Genomic DNA, 17,374 nt, shown 5'->3' with positions numbered 1-17,374 from the left:
AAGACCACCACAAACATTTTAAAATGTACAGTATCCATACAAGAGCTATTCTAAATGAGTACAAAAACTTTCCCATTTCAAATGTGAAAGTTCAATTTTGAGTTTACTGCATGACAGCAACTCATCTTTTATACAAATCCATTCTGAATAATTGAAAGGTCTATCTTCAAGACCCGTGTTTTGTGTATATATATATAGGTTGGACCTATTAGTATTAACGGTAAGACGCTACTTCCGCGTCATCTTTCAGTGAGTATTAAGGATAGTGGAGAAAGCTTTCTTAGATGTATCAAACCGGGCTTGGGGAAAGTCGTTCTAACGTGTTATATTCTTTTTTTTACGGATGTGTTTGGTGACAGACAGTTTGTGTGGCTCAAATTCGTCCATTCAAGTTAATTTCTATCACGAAATTACAGCTGTAAGATCACCGCGAAAATAAGTAAAATTTTTACAGTATAATCTCACACAGTGTAACAACAGAGTTTAAAACTTCCGTTACTTGATTTTTCAGCTGAAAAACCCAGACAGCATGACGTTGTGCATTCGTACCTTGTACCACCCAGACAGGCTAGTCTTGGGATCAATACTTTACATCTGGGCCATTCACTCGGCACTAATTGCTACAAAGTTCCAATTATCAGGACGGCATGTTTTACAACTTACCATTCTGTAAACCCTCCCACCCTCAACATTATGGGTGATAAAATCTTCAAATATACAGTATATGCTTGTAGTTACATGTACAGTACATGTATCTGCATGTTCATAGTACAATTCTGGAAGTACTGAATTGGTAATACATGTATGTAACGTGCAGTAGTGTTTTGAAAGAATCTATACTATGATAACAGTATTCAGTAGCATGTAATTGATTATGTTCTAGTTCATGTGGTAGGAAATGAGAAACAAAAAAATGGTTCTGCTGCAGTACCAAGGAAAGCAGCCAGGGGCCCGAAATCCAATCATTTTTTTCTGATAGCAACCAATTTTTATAAAAGGTTCTTGGGTTACAACAAAACACTGTTACCCTACCAAAAACATAACCTAGCTTCTAGGCAAAGGTAAGAAGCTTGAGGCCAAATTTTACAAACATTGAATTTAAAGTACTAGTGTCACAATTATATTATGTGACAGTAAAGAAATATGTTTACTATATGTACATGTAATATCTTTATTATACTAAGTGATGACACCAGGGCATGGTAGTATTATCTTGTCAGAAGACACCATCATTGTTATTGATTTTGTAATAAGATATCATCGGATTGATAGCACTTCCTGATCCTAAAAGTAATGGTTGTTGTCTGATCGATATGGCTACAAAGGGCCTTTACAAATTTAAACCTCGTCATCAAGTAACCGTAATGTTAGTCAATGTCTTTTCTATCTATGATTTAATTGTACATGCATATATATAGCTATATAATAATTCAAGAAATTGTACTTCTAGGGCCCTGTATGGGGGTGGGGTGATACTGTCGTACATTGTACTTTTAGGGGGCCTGCATGGGGAGTGGTACCGTCAACGCTCTACACTACATGTAAACTCATTAAATTCGACTGGCTGGCTTTTCCTTATGCTACATTCAGGCGCCAATTATGCTGTACTTAGTTTCGCTCTATGTTGATTTACACTGGTCCGCCTACGAAATACGTTGAATCAAAATGGCTGATCCTGTTCTTCGAAAAAGGGCGTGCAGGCGGTTTAAGGTTATGTCCATTTGTTCGCAGACCACTGACAGACAGGCTACCAACTTGGTTTCCTGTTTGTTAAATACCTGCCATTTGTGAATGTTTATACTGCGAAACATTTTCCTTGTGTGGTCAGGCCAGAAATAGTACAGTACTCTGTTCACATGGGCTGACCCTACAACTATTTCCTACTGTGGTAGGTATGTAGAAAATGAATGCTTCTTTGACTAAGGATTTTGTGGGTGGTCACTGAAATACGGAGTAGAACTTTGACATTGAATCTGAGGATATAATCAAAGTGAAATTTATTATTGTATGTAAAATTTGTAAGATGCAGGAAAAAAGACAAGATTGAAAAAATTTACGAACCAAATTACTGATATTGATATTGATATGAGGATGTATTCAAAGTGAAGTTTATTATCTTATGTAAAATGTCTTCGTTCCTTCATTTAGATTACAATTGTAAGATTCAGGAAAAAAGACAAGATTGCAAAAACTTACCAACCAACTGATTGATATTGTAATGTGTGTGGCTGACATAATTTTATAGTACAGCAATATTATTATTAGTCAAAGCACACAGTGTCATGATTGTATAGTAGGAGGCCATTGCAAAGTGGCGAGAATAAAACCAATGCAAACATTTCAACATTTACTGTAGACAGATTATTTTTCCAGCTTCTAAAACTTTAGCACCAACATGTGCTAGAGAAATTTACTAGCCAGTGCTAACACACTGCTGGAAATGGTATACTGTATTGTGGGAGGGTTTCTTGGCAAGAAAACAGTTCTAATCCCGTGAGAGAAGAACTTTTAACCCTCATGGTTTGCTTTAGTAACTTCATCTACACAAGGGTTAATGAAGAGGTCAACAACTAAACAGACCCGCCAAAAGAGCACTGACCCAGTGGGCTTCAAATGTCTCAAATTATACAATAGGAAAAGGCATTGTGCCAAGACTAAGTATTGTCCAATGCACAGCTTTTGTAAAGGCACAGAAGATCATTTTGCTTGAGGTGTACATGTACTACTGGCTTTGAGGGATAGATGTTTGAGGGATAGATGTCAGAAAACGTCACAGACAATCATTTGGTTGAAATATGATCATCACTGTTAGACCTTGGTGGGGTTAAGAAAATTATCCTCAATTACAAGGTATATACAGGTATTTACCGTACAGGTACTTGAGAAAGCATCATGCTTCACCTCAGTTGAGGTTGACTGCTTTACCTTTACTTTAGATTCAACTGTAAAACTCGTTTATTTTCGCCATGGTTTTATTTCACAGGAAAAAATGTTTTGAATTCGCGGTTGAATTTGTTCTGTAATACGGTAGTAATACGTTGGAGATGTATTGTTGTAGTGGAGAGGTTACTGTAAAAATCGCAAAAATAAAACCACTGCATACCTTTCAAGATTTACAGTATTCTGAGCAAGAATCCTATTACAGAGAACTGCCACTAAAACCATTTGTTAAACTCGCTATCAACAAAATCAATTAGCTGAAGGTAAACATCCTAATACCTGTAAACAACTTGTAATTGTAGATAAACATATATTTGTATTGGGTGTCTCTAGAAGAGGGCCTGCATGCTCTTTTCGGTACGGCGTTGGGCCGGATGTAGGTTGGCAGCCTCTTTTTATTTCCCGTAATTTATAGGGAAAACGGCCTTATTCACATGATTTGTAGTGATGTGACCAAATTTTTCGTAATTTTCTTCCTTGGTTTTAGGATGATGTGTAGGAATTTCTGCTGAATTTAGCGTTAAGTGTTGTCGGGACCCCCCATTCAGACCCTGCTAGACGTTTTGGCGTAAAAACGGCATCTGAGAATTTATCGCAGTTGTTAAACGTGTGAATGAAGCACCAGAAATAGAAGCCGGCACCAGATGGTGGTGCAGCCCAGGGTGATTGTAAAGTCAGGAGACAGGAGAGTGTTATTGATGAAATGGTTAGTCACAGGTATTGATCCTGGTTCTGTCCAGGGGAACAATCTACAGGACACCTATCTTTAAACCGAAATGAATATGCATGATTTGTTAATTATAGAGGAAGATTTATTGATCCAACTGATAAAGAATAGCTACTTCTGTACAGTCAACTAGAAACTAGAAAATAAGAAATGCAAATTAAATGTTGGAATTCTATTTTAAAAGTTATACAGTTGTATAACAAAGGGTAGGGGTACAAATACATTGGTAGGAACTTTTTAAAAATCCTTAGAGTGCTCTATGGGGGTCCATGTGTCCCCACAACACTTAAGCTAAGTTCAGGTGGACTGAATACACATAAGTCATAACACTGAATTGTGGAAGATGCTGATACATGTATGTTTTATGCTAGCTCACTACGAATCAGATGAAGTTAAATACTGGTAGCTAAGAATTTCCCTGCAAGTAATAGAAAGTTTTTAAGGAAAGTTTAGCCTTACTAAAAAGGTCATGCAGGCTTCCAAAGGGAATTAGCAGATTTAATAAATCAATTTAACTGCTTTTCTTTTACTATTCTATCAATATAATTGGATCAGGGGTTATCACAAAAGTTCACAGAAGATGGAAACCTGATCATTTATGTAAAGAAAAGCACCCTCAGTCTTGTTGATCATCCTGTCAATGCTGTGTGTTTAAAAGCACCTCTACACACATCTGAAGAGGGTTGATCTGTTTACTAACCAACCACAACTGTCAACACCCTGGCACCAGGCTGACTGCTACATCACTGGTTCTGACAAGGAAATACAAACAATTCTGTCAGGAACAACACAAGCCCACACAGTGTGTCGTTGTTCCTTATTAGTCAGTTTCACATGCAAAGTTCTTAAAGATTTGCAGCTCCTAACAGCAAGAATATTCAGGAGAAATCCCCCCAGGAAAAGATTCTTATTTTTCCATCTTTCCACTGCTTAAGGTAAATCTTCATGTTTGCAACATTTTTTTCACAGTTTTTTTGCAGTGACCTCCTCACTGCGAATTTTTAATTGTATTGCCACTGTACTACAGAATTCTTTCAACCGTGAATGTAAAACACAACACAAAACCTTATTTTTTTCTCCTTGAGTGAAATAAAACTATATCCACAAGTAAAGGAATTTATAAAATGATTTATAATGTAGGGTCCAGGTCTGTGTATTACACATTTTGAAAGGCTTTTTTGTACTTTTTTCTATTGGAAGGCATTATCTTTCTTTCCCCTAAAAGTTGTAAAAAATTACAAGATTGATACACTGAGAAAGAGCCCAGTTCTACATCTGCTTGGATATTAATACAATACTGGATAAAAGCATATTCCGAGTTCCCGTGACATTTCACCCATCACATGTGAGGGAACTTGATCTGTGTGGCGTTGACAACAAACAATCCCGGTAAATAGTTTACTGGGTCACTGTCAACATGGGGACGGGATTTACATCATGTAAGATGACAGGGATGACATCTCGGACTAATCTGTTAGATAGAGATACTGACATGACTGACACTACAGGGGGTTTTCTGGGAAAAACATCTATTTTAACATTTGAAACATCTCCAAACAAATCTTTTCAAGGGGTACTGTAAAAAGCTTTAAATTTGCATTGATTTAATTTCGCAGTAGGGTAGCGTTCACAGCGGTTCAAGTTTGTGGTAGGGCTAGTCTCATACTATACAGTAATGGAAACACCGATTTGAAGTCTGCAGTAAAGCGGTCACCATGAAAACCAGAACATAAAGCCACCGTGTAAATTTGAAGAATTACAGCAATTACTTTTTTTTTATTGAATCAAAACAATTAAGGATTTTTTTTCATAGTTAGTGAATTTGAATCATTGCAAAAATCTCAGCTCCCAATGTGTAATGAATTCCCTGCAAAAATTTAGGAATTTACAGTACGAAAACATTTTCCCAAGAGTTGTAGAACAAGGTGAGTAGGTTATCTTACATGACCCATATCTGGTTTCCCCATTAATTTACACCCCATTACCAGTAATTATTACCAGATACAGAAGTAGTGATAAGTAATGCTGATAACAGACTGCTGTCTGTCCATAAAAACCCTCCTCAGAGATAAAACAAAACATCTTGGTCTTACTGCTAGGGGTCAGGGGAAGTTCACACACCTTTGTTACACTTCTAACAGTCTAATTTGATACCAAATTCATTAACATGCATGTATTCTTTTTGGCAAAGCCTCGGAGCAGGGCCTGTAGTGAATTTCATTTAAAAAAAATTTGAAAATTCCACAAATTCTAATCAATGAGTACAATGCACATGAATGCAATTTTAAGAAGTTGTCAATGTTCTAAGACGTTAGGACAAGAAAGGGCAATTATGGGCTTCCTGGTGGCTTTCTTTGGTATTGCAGCGAAATTTCTGGTCTTCATATCTTATGTTCTAAACATACTATGGTCGTGAATTTTGTGTAAAAGATAGCTCTAGAACTCAGAAAAAAAAGGATTCTAGATTTGGGCGTCTTTTATTTGATATGTTTCAAACCAATTTTTTATAGTTACATGTACTTTGTATATCCTTATGAAAAACTTGTCTTAATTATTATCTAATAAATGCAGTAGTTGTATGCGAACCAGTGCACTACTACTAGTTACCATGATGCTACTTTCTTGGCATGTAGCCAAAGCCTAGAAGGGTATAGAAAGGACTCATTTCCTATTTGACAGTCTCACTCACAGATGAACACAGTTGATAAGATTTTGGCAATGGTGTGAAAAGGATACACGTGTACATGTACAAGTAATGCTAAGGTTAGTATACACCCTAGCATTTCCATTTTTACCCTGCTGATTTGTTTAAAAATTTCTTCTTTCTTGTGTATTTTCTCAAGGACTTGTTTACCCCTAAACACCCCACTTGGCCCCTTGTCCACAGGTTACCCCATGTTGGTATGGTCTTGTATTTCATCCCTATTGTTCACAAGACAAGTGGGAGTTTGTGCCCTGTATATTTGAGCAGCTGACACAAGTGGTGAGATCCCAGCTGGTGGTTCCATGTTCTGTGTTAGGTCTGGCTGTGCCAGAGAAGCTTGGATTTCAATTTAGAAGGTCGGACAGAAAAACGCAGTTGGTCAGTGATGTCTGCTAGAGAGATGTTGGGTGGTCAAGTAAATTGATATTTTTGGTGGACATAATATTAATGTTTAATCTTGAAAGCAACAGTGCCTTTTAAAAGATTAGATTTTCATCCATAGCAACAAAATATACAAAATGTAAGTCAACTGGTAAACATCTACATGTAGCTGAAAACAAAGTAAAAGAAGTAAAATTGTAAATTACATATAGGAATAGGCGATAGCAAGAAAATGTTGAAAAATTTGGCTATTTTGTAAGAATGCCTTTTTTCTCAGATGTGAAAAATAAAGACAGTTTATTTGTCCTAAGATTCTTGAGTCTACTCTGGCCTCCAGAATTTAGGAAGACCAATTTTTTACACTATGACAGAACCTGTATTTATCTCAGTGAGCAGTGAAGTCTTTTGACAGAAAGTCATCTGACCAATTAGAGAGGTAGACAAGTCAACCAATCAATCAAATCAACCAATCGTTGAACAGTAAACTCTTTTGGCAAGAAGTCATCTGACCAATTAGAGAGGAGGAAAAGTCATTGAATTAAATCAACCAATCATGTTACAAGATTTGCAACAGCTTGAATATCAGACAGGAAGCTATCTGACCAATTAGAGAGGAGGACAAGTCATCCAATCAATCCAATCAACCAATCATGTGCAGTGGCTTGAACCTTAGATATTGGAACTGTTGAAAGACAATGTCATGTGTTAAACAGCCATGACTGCGATAGTCCTATCCTGCCATTTTACCAACCATGTTTCTACTTTTGATAAATGATGGGATGCAGACTAGAAGGCATGACAAATACTAGTGCTGAGTGTGTGTGTAATCAATTATCTCATGGTTTGATTAACCAAATACCACTGGTTAATAGGTATCTCCTGCTATACTGTTACAGTAAGATTATTTACCTTCCCAGTGGTTTTATTTCGCAGTAAGAGAGAAAAAGAGTTTTTTTGCTGTGGTTTAAAGTCACAGTTGAAACAATATCGGAAATATCACTCACTCACTCACTCACTCATATGGGGAATATACATTTGCAATATCATGAATTTGAGGTGAGAAGTTACCATAAATGTAAAAATAAAACCACTGCAAAAGTTTCATGATTTACAGTAATCTTACAGGACATTGTAGACTTTATTAAAGACATTAGCAGTCTTGTCTATACATGGACTGCCATCTCGACTTGAGACCTTCCAGTCTCGACATAAGCAAGTAAGTAAGCTATACATGTAGTTGCTATGTTAGTTACAACGTAGGTTGTATCAAACTTCAAAGCAATTAAGTGATCGAAATAAGTAGCTGTCCAGAAAGCTCCCAAAGACACTGAGGCCCGATTTACACACACATTTTTGGAACGACTTGGAGTCGACTCAGGAGTCAGGACTGTGCAAGGAGAACCCTAGGTCACTCAAGTAGCGTTTTCTAGCAGGTAAACTTCACTTGAGCAGCCCAAAGCTCCCCTCACACAGCCCTGTGTTGATTCCAACAACTTTTGTATAAACCCACTCTGAATTTCAAATTCCCCAAACTTCATGTGTGAGTGATGTGGTACAACAAATCGATTTTGAAACCCTTGTGCCATTAATCAAGGCTGACTCTTGCTGTAGTGCTGGGAATGTTTCTAATCTGGCCTGTACCCAACTCAATTTTCTGCTCTATTTCCTGTTTTATGGAAACCTCTCTGTGTAATCAGTCTTGGTTGAACTGATATCACTGCTGGATATCTACCTACTGGTAAGATGGCAAGCACTCCTAAATAGGATATAGGTCTTAGGTTTTGTGTGAGAGTAGGTAGTGTACATGTATATTCTTTATCATTTATGAACTGATATTTGATAACGAATCATGGCTGTCGCCAGGACCCGTCTCTCCATCCCAGGACGGAAATTTGCCTGTCGGGCCAATTTCCAAATATCTGAAGTTCATGGCTTGAAAGTATATTTTAATAAGCTTAGAATGACGAAAATTGATAACATTGGCTCGCAAACAATAAGTGGGACGGAAAAGATACAATAGTACCTTTACATACATACATAACCATACTGTACAAATATCTAGATGCACCCGTGCACCATTAGTCCAAAATTAGTAGCTGTATACATGTACATGTACAGTGTATATATCAGGTGTATTTGCAGCCAGTGCCACAGGCAGGTACCCAATGTGTAGGGTAATGAGGCTGTTTAACGTGTTCGAGGCACCTCCTCGAGCACGGGACCCCCGTTATACGTCCCAAGACGGTGCATGGCTCCAATTTTGGGTTCACAAAAGTGCACATGCACCCAGTATTTCGAGCCCTGGAATATGATACTAAATTATAATTTGCTCAAATTGAGTGATTTTTTTTTATATGTAGGTTGGTAGATTACGCAAGCCTTGGGCTAATTTGACAGATTACCGTATAAAGGTACAGATTGACTACTAATATGTTCTCTTGTACTCTATAAGATTACATGTACATGTACCAGTCAATGAGTTTTCCCTCAGAGCACTAAGCTTAACATCTGTTATTTTGAGTGGATGATCGCTAGCAACACATTCTTCTTTCCTGCACAGGCATTATGTACAATATGTACAAAATCATATTTTGTTTTGATATCAATAAAGTTCTTGTGGAAGATGAAAATTGAAGTGTAAGAAATATATGTTCCATACATTATGTAATCCAATGGAGAGGGTGCTAACTAGAGCATGTGAATCGGCCACGCAGATTGACCCTTGACCAATGGTTGCCATGGTAACATACAATACAATCCCACAATAACGAACAGTATATTGTGTATAATATCACCAGTTTGAATACTGTATATTTCATTGGCAGATTTACAATGCTACGTTCTTTTTTATGATGAACCAATTCCGAGTTCGTTACAAAATGCTGACTGTGTCTCAGAATACAGAATCAGTAATTAAATAGGGTAGAGACAGGGAAGAATGAACATATAATTATTGTCACTTGAAGTCAAGGTCAGGTCAAAGGCATGCTGAATAGAGGGTCACGGTCATATAAAGCAGACATTATTTTGATAATGCCATAAGAATTATGTTTTGGAACAGAATTTATGACAGAAAAGTGAATACTGGTACCGTAGTATGAAATAATCTTCCTCACAAGTTATGAGTCCATCATTGCAATCAAAACCAGGGCTCTCTCCACCGCTAAATCTTTTTTCCATCCCACTCATTGTTTGGGAGCCCATATTGTTAATTTCAGTTGTTAAATCTGTTATTTTAAGCTTACGAAAATACATTTTCATCAATTTCATCTTATGAAGTTCAGATTTTTGAATAGTTAGAGTGAAATTTTTGTCCGTCACAACAAGCAAGTTTCCGTCCCAGGATGGAGGGACGGGTCCTGGCGACAGCACTGATTGAAACTTGGCATTTCTGCAAAGACTTCAATGGCATAATGGTATCGTAAAGCGGTCTAGAACTCCGGGCAATGTGTGACATTATTACGGACATACGGACCACTACTCAGGTCTGTAATGTGAAGTTTTATGGAGCGAAGGTGCCGATATTGATTGAATGTGTCTGGACGGCCATTTTAGTACCCAGAGAGTGTAGATCATCACCTAGTCTGGTGCTTTGCTCCTCCAACTTTCAAGTATCTTTGCAATGCTTGATTTTAGTGGTTGATACATGTACAATGTCATGTACATCAGCAATTTTATAACCCTATTGATACAAATGTACATGTCCTTGTGGCATAAATGGAAAGCGATCCTGCTGCTTTGCCAGATTGATCAAATACAGTGGATCCGTGAGTGTGGATTAGATCCCATGGCCAGAGTCAGCCCAAGCTCGGACATTGTAAAGGATTGCATGTATCATTTTGGATGGTGACGTAATGCTGGAGGTGTATGAGGAAGCTTTAGGCATCAAACCTCTGCACGTGAAAGAATCCAACACACTTATCGAGAAGAGTAGGGGTGACCCGGTGTGCTTGGCCAAAAATGTAAGCCGTAGCGAAACCACATGCTACATGTACTTGCAAAAGCATCATGTTTTCACCTCAATTGAGGATGACAAAACGTCAAAAGAATAAAAGAGAAAGATTCCTATATCCACATTATGTAATAGATATGTTTCCCTTCCTTTGATATGACCTAGTTAACATGAATAGGTTCCAATCGTTAATGTCATCGTTATCTGACCAATCGTTGTAAGACACATCACACCAAAGTACCAATCATCCTTGTTGGGGTCTTTTTGGTGTAACCAACCGAAAGTAGGGCAAGCTCTTTATATAAGGACCCAGTGTTTGGGGTAGGGGGTACCAAGGAGAAGGCTAGAGAGCAGTAAAGAATGTTTTCATTGGTCGACCTCTGTTCCAGTAGACCGTACCACCTGCTTTTGTAGGGGTGTGTTAAATTGTGATTGATGGAGAATATTGTGCGGTAAGGTTGGAACGCATGCTGTCCCAATGCTTCTCTTTTGCAGATACATTCGTAAGTATTATGTGTATCATGAAATTTGCTTCTATTTTATTATTCGGTTTTTAATTTCCTAAGCGAGTCCCTGTGAAATTGCATAATCTAGTTTGCTCCTAACAGATTTCCAGAGCACGTGTATGGTGTTGTAGGTCCCTATGGGAGGATGAGGAGAATATGATAGGATAATGTTGGGTATGGACTGCACTTTGTCAGGGGGTCTTGTCACATGGTTGCAGTGATCTCACAAGGTTTGTTCCCTACATTTTGTGTTATAGTACTGTAAGTCATGAAATATGTGCAGCAGTTTTAACCTCACATTATTTTGTAGTCACTGCAAACTAGCAAATAGGCACTGGCATTTCCATTGTATTGCTATTGTTTCAACCACAAACTCAAAGATACTTGGAACTCGTGTGTTTTCACCATACTGCAAAATTTAGGTGCTGCAAACCTAACTAAATTTACAGTATTGTTATGAGTAAATTTGCTGGTATGTTTTTATTACTTGTACATGTAATAACATGCAAAATATTGTTTTCCAAGCAGATGTGTGGTGACAAAACTGTAACAATTTCTGACCAGCAGGCTTTTCTTAGAAGATAAATTTACAGAAACCTGGTCAGAAAATGTTATGATTTTTCACCCCAACATCTGCTTGGAGAGCAAATAGAGTGTCTTTCCCCTCAGTTGTATGCACTAGTGCTGTAGGATGATTTGGAGATTTAGAAAAGCCTTAATCTTAAGGGTGTGTTCGAAACATTAAGAGGGTGTGTTCGTGATGTGAAGAGGGTGTGTTCATGTTGCTACAATCATGATGACCTCATGTTGTACATGTTGTACCACACCCATGTTTTGTAGTGTACCAGATATCACATTTTCCTCGCCTGTATCCTGAGGGTTAGGAAGTCGTAAATCAAAACAACTCCACAGGACTTCCCTGGCTATAAAGTTTGTAGGTCATTTGTGGAACTAGAAATTATACAATCACAGGACATTGTCTTTACCACTGTCTTCTGTTAAAGGTAAAGAAATTCTGTTTTTACAGGTGAAATACATACACAAAGGTGAATGTGTAGAAATGTAGTTGGGTAAGGATCTAAGTACAGTTTCATTTCTTTAGTACTTTTTAATAATTTTTTGGCTGTTAGTAATCATATGAGCTTGAAGAGTGAGAGACATGCGGATAGAATGATGAAGTAATCTTATATTTATGACTTAGTCATCAATGTGTTTTGTATGTTTATGACAATGTGATACTTAATTGCAGTGATGAGCTACATTGTATAAAGGGTGTGGCCATGCCTACTGTAAATCTTCAAACGTTTGCAGTGATTTTGTTTTTGTGGTGACCTCTCCGCTATGAATTTTGATACCACAGATATGAATTTCTGATATAATTACTACTTAACATTAACAGCAAAATTGTTTCAACCACAAATTTAAAATACTGCAAAAAGCTCATTTTCCCTTCTACTACCACTACTGCTACTACCACCACCGCAAAAGTAAATGAGTCGACAGTAAACACATACTTGGATAATATTCAGTATGATACTTTATTACAGCTCGCTGTAATTAAAACCTATAAGGAGTGTGGACGTGCATAGTAACTACTCACCGTGCCTTCAGACTTGATACATAAAACTGACGCTCAAGAATGACAGTTTGATAAAGCTGGCACCACGTTGTATGACGTGACATTCAGGTCACAGCATGGCAGAAAGATATTTACTGTGATATCTCTTATTACTTCATACCATTTAATATCACTGTGACAGTATTTTTGTATTTCATATCATTTACTGTTTAGTTCATCAAATTGGTAAATGTTTATAGGTTTATGGTTATGCCAGTAGTTATAATTATTGAAATTTTCTATTTGACAGTATCTAGTATGTATGAAAAATGTGACTAAATTTCTTCACAAAAATTTGCTACTGTACAGTAACTGGCCAGGGTATCAGTGCATCTAAGGTCAGAAACACTATGTAGAGAGGAGGGCCTATATTATTAGACCTATTTCGTGGGAACATTTTCCTTGGCAACTACCTAGGACTGTTAGGAGTGACCCAACATCAAGTTCATATATCATTGTGGGAAGGAGGTGAAAGAGGTTTTTGTATGCAGTTTAATGTAGAAGATTTCACAATTTATGATATGTTGTTATTCTTGAAAATACGTACGTCAAATTTACATGTAGTATGTCATAGTAAGACGAAGCATAGAGTGTAATTTGTGATGGGGACATATCATCTTTTCGTTTGTTTTTGTTTGTTTTGTATGGCCGATATATTGCCTTTAGGTGTACCACCAGTTTTGTACAGTAGGTACAAGCTGCCTAAGACCGGATTGTAAGGTTTGATCCACTTACACCGGAACAGACCCCTACTCTTTTCAATAATTGTGTGGCCCTCCCCAAACACAGGGCTTCCGGCTTTACGATTCTCATCCAAGAGGTTGTCCCTATCTGAAGCCTGGTACTCATTTACACCTGAGTCCAGTGAAGAAATAGGTTTCAAGGGCACAAATTGGGGCCTGCTAGGGATTCTAACCCCGGACCTGTAGATTCTAGGTCAACAACCCTAACCAGAAGACCACCTTGTTGTAGTGCATTCAGATTGACATCTACATGTACTTGTAAGTGATTTTGTATTTCATCCAAGCTAAAGATTTGGATAAAACTCTAATGTATCTGCGTGTAGGTATCTGTCAAAAAGAAGATATAAAAGTCAGTGCCAATCATTCATAGCAATGTTGTAGCCGCTAAATAAAAGTTTATGTTATGATTTATGATCTTTGCTCTTGTGGGTTGACCATGGGAACCCATAGGTCGTAGGCCAATGCCATGCTAATTTGGAAGCAAACCAGATGTGGTCTTGCTCTTAGTATATATAGGGGGGATTAGGGCATTCCAATTTGGGCCAATAATACATGCATCCCTATGGGGAAGTTGACAGAAATTAGGTGTCATTATATTAGGAACCAAAGATCCTGACCAAGAAAACTTACCCTCAAATTTTACCAGTTCTGTAGACTGTCATCTATCAGAATTACGAGAACTTCTATACGGCTAGTCTCTGGGGAAACACCCCCCGAGCGAGAGCACTTGAGTCAGTCCATTTCCCTTATAAGGGCCTGCTCGCGACCATCACACTATCTCCCGGGGGTCCAGAAGACAAAAAGATGAAGAAAGGTCGTTTTTGTCAACAAATTCTAAAATTATGAAGTCTGAACTGTCATACCCACTCCAGACTTGCCAAGAGTTCACCAAAAAGCCCACCAAGAAAGGCTTTCAATGTTTTAATGCCCTGTTTATTCTTGAGCTCTGTCACCGTAGGGTCTAGGCGCCTGCGCCAATACCATCATCCCCCCTATACACTGAGCATGGGGTATTGTACATTCTTCACATGTACACATGTAATGGGGGGGGGGGTGCCCTAACTTGAATTTGAAACATTCCCTAACTTGAGACGGATTTTTTATTGATGTTAGTGAAAAAATGCATATTCTAGATTTCTTATTTCTATTTTCTTAATCAATCAACTTCTCAGGAAAAGTTAGAGTACCTTGTCTAGTGTAGCATCATGAAATTTAAAGTTTACATCGATGTATGTTTTGAATCTTGGATTCTTCAAAAAAAGGAAAAATGTCTGCCAATTAATTCTAAACATTCCCACCTTATTTTCTCATTATCTTTGTAATTGTTATCTGTTGTGTTTTCGTAGTTTCAGTAAGATGATTCCATGAAAGTATTGCATATAATCCGGAGCTGTAGGCCAAAAACCTGTGTCTAGTTGCAAAGTATTAGAAGACTTTTGATTCAGGTATTGTTTGTAATTAACAGGCTACCTTGGCATTCCTTAGGATATAGCTTTCAGAATTCCAAAATGTGGCTCCCATCTAAAACTGTCATGATCAGAAAAATAGTCACCTGCAAAACATCACACTAAACTTGTTGTTGAACTTACAAAATTTCAAACAAGCACATTTCAGCATATCATATTTTGACTTGAAATTATTTGGATGAATTTTGATTAAGAAGTCCCTTCTCTGCCATAGTGATGAAATTCTAAGGATCCGTGGGCATGGGTTAGATCCCAGGGACGTTCCCAGCTTGGACACGTTGTAAGGGATTGCATTTGTTATTTTGGATGGTGACGTAAAGCGGTGTATGAGGGAGCTTCAGGTGTAAGCCTCAAGCGTGAAACTTCTGCACATATCGAGAAGAGTAGGGATGACCCAGTGTGCTTGGCTAAAAATGCGAGCCATAGGGAAGCCGCATTGCACTACCACTAGCTACTTGAAAAAGCATCATGCTTCACTTCAATCGAAGATGACGGCTTTAACTTATGTCTTTATATGGTCAAGATGTCTTGGGACATGTATATGCTCAGTAAGGTAACTTCTTAACCCCAAGACAAATTGCTTTATCCTCGGTGCATCAGACCTTGGCCCCTGCAGTATTGGATTCCCAAATAGAGTAATAGAAAATACTTTCTGCTTGAGTTCTCTTAATACAAATTTCATGCAAGTAGCTGGCCCCTATATAACTCCATACTTTTAAACAGAGACTGTGGTTCGATGGCTAAGGTGTGGACAGTAGTGTTACAATTTGCTGCCACATTGTCAGGACTTACCTGTGCTTTGTTGAAAGCAAACAATAGGAGGTAAGCTTGCGTTATTATGTCACTGATCTTTATTCATGTTTTCTTTCTTTGGTGCCTTGTTGTTGATTTTTACATGTACTGTGTACTGGATAAGCTTACATCCTATCCTAGTACAAAACATTTTATCCTAACCGACATTGGTTCTTTTTTCTTTGTCTAGTTAGAGATTAGACTACCGTAAATATGTTTATTTTTGTAGGGACTTAATTTGGCAGTAGGAGGGGAAAGGTGATTTTGCAATGTTTTCATTTCGAGGTTAATTTAACCAACTCTATAGTTCTGTAGTGATACAATGGAAAGGCATGTTTTTTTGGGTTAAGATTTCACAGTGCATCAATATTTCAAGATTTACCGTAATTGCGTCAAGCAAGATTTTTCCCCCTACTTAACTCTCAAGGTTACTTGAAGTGGTCTGTCTCTAACAATACACCTCAGTTCGGAGGAATTTTTTAAAGATCTCTCTCTGAGTCACTGAGTGTCTGGAAAAGCCCCCTCCCTTCGATATGGCTTCTTCTCATTGGCCCCTGGGTTGATTTCATTCATGGTCCTCATTAATTATTCATGACACCATGTCTGTTGGTGTGCCTAGATTTATTCAGTGCATAGTTTCAGTGAAATATCGCCCCTGTTCACGAGATGGCAGTTCAGTAGGACAAAGGGATTGCTGTACTATGATATGTAAGTTAAACAGGTTATCTATTTGGCATCCTTTGTTCAGTGCATTCTCCTATCACTGAATTTTTATCAAAACTATTGTTATTAGCTAATGTATTTTTCTATAGTAAAAGTGAAAGTACAGGTATGATTATTATTATATGATTGTGGTATGTCTAATGTAAGAGTACTTGTTATAGGGATTGAATGAAGTACTGTATTTGACAGTGATTGCAAGAGTGGATGTTATTTTTACCACTGCTATTTGGGGTTCAGGTTTAATTTTGGAAGGATGTCTTCATAGAATTGATTTTAGTATAAAGATATTCTTCGCATTTTTCAGTGATATTATTTTGAATATACAAAGCAGACTGATTTTGACAGTGTTGAAAAAAGATTTTGAGATGATGATGATATGTTTTTATAGCATAGCAATCTTCATCTGATTATTTTTATGAATTTATATACATGTTGGATGATTATTGTAGTAGATGATCCAAATTTTACTATAATAGTATTGCAAACTGAAAACATCTCAGTATGATTACTATGAATATGAAATAGCATAAACAACTATTTCTTTTGTAATTTTAGATAGCATTGTATTCCTGGACATCCAATTACATTGAGGAAACTCCAGCCATATATAATCACCTTATAAACTTAATTGTTTTATCCTATCTATTCTTTTTCATTTGATTACATTTCTAATGTTATTAGATAATTTCTCATTTCTGAGCCAATTGTTGGAAATCTAATTAACTTATCATTCTACCATCAATAGAAGTCGATAAATTGTTTGTTCATTGGAAGAGCATAATTGTTTTACACAACCTTGTTATTCTGTTTACTATGATAATG

The 17,374-nt window shown here is 37.3% G+C and overlaps 1 protein-coding gene across 10 annotated transcripts in view; it reads left to right on the top strand.

The window, feature by feature from the left end:
* The window catches only part of LOC136422086 (SH3 and multiple ankyrin repeat domains protein 3-like), a 105,577-nt gene that overhangs the window by 11,306 nt on the left and 76,897 nt on the right, over positions 1–17,374 (top strand). The window contains exon 1 of one of the 10 annotated variants that reach the window (XM_066409728.1): positions 11,423–11,440. The exons of 8 other annotated variants lie outside the window; for them this stretch is intronic. The gene's annotated coding sequence lies outside the window, so the exon portion shown is untranslated. Of the gene's footprint in view, positions 1–11,422; positions 11,441–16,519; positions 16,538–17,374 lie in introns of those variants that run through there. One more of the 10 variants, XM_066409727.1, reaches the window with a different exon arrangement.

Source organism: Branchiostoma lanceolatum, chromosome 16 (assembly GCF_035083965.1).
Source record: "Branchiostoma lanceolatum isolate klBraLanc5 chromosome 16, klBraLanc5.hap2, whole genome shotgun sequence".
Taxonomy (NCBI): Eukaryota; Metazoa; Chordata; class Leptocardii; order Amphioxiformes; family Branchiostomatidae; genus Branchiostoma; species Branchiostoma lanceolatum.
Note: the sequence above shows the minus strand (reverse complement) of the source record. Positions and strands in the feature narration are given on the sequence as shown.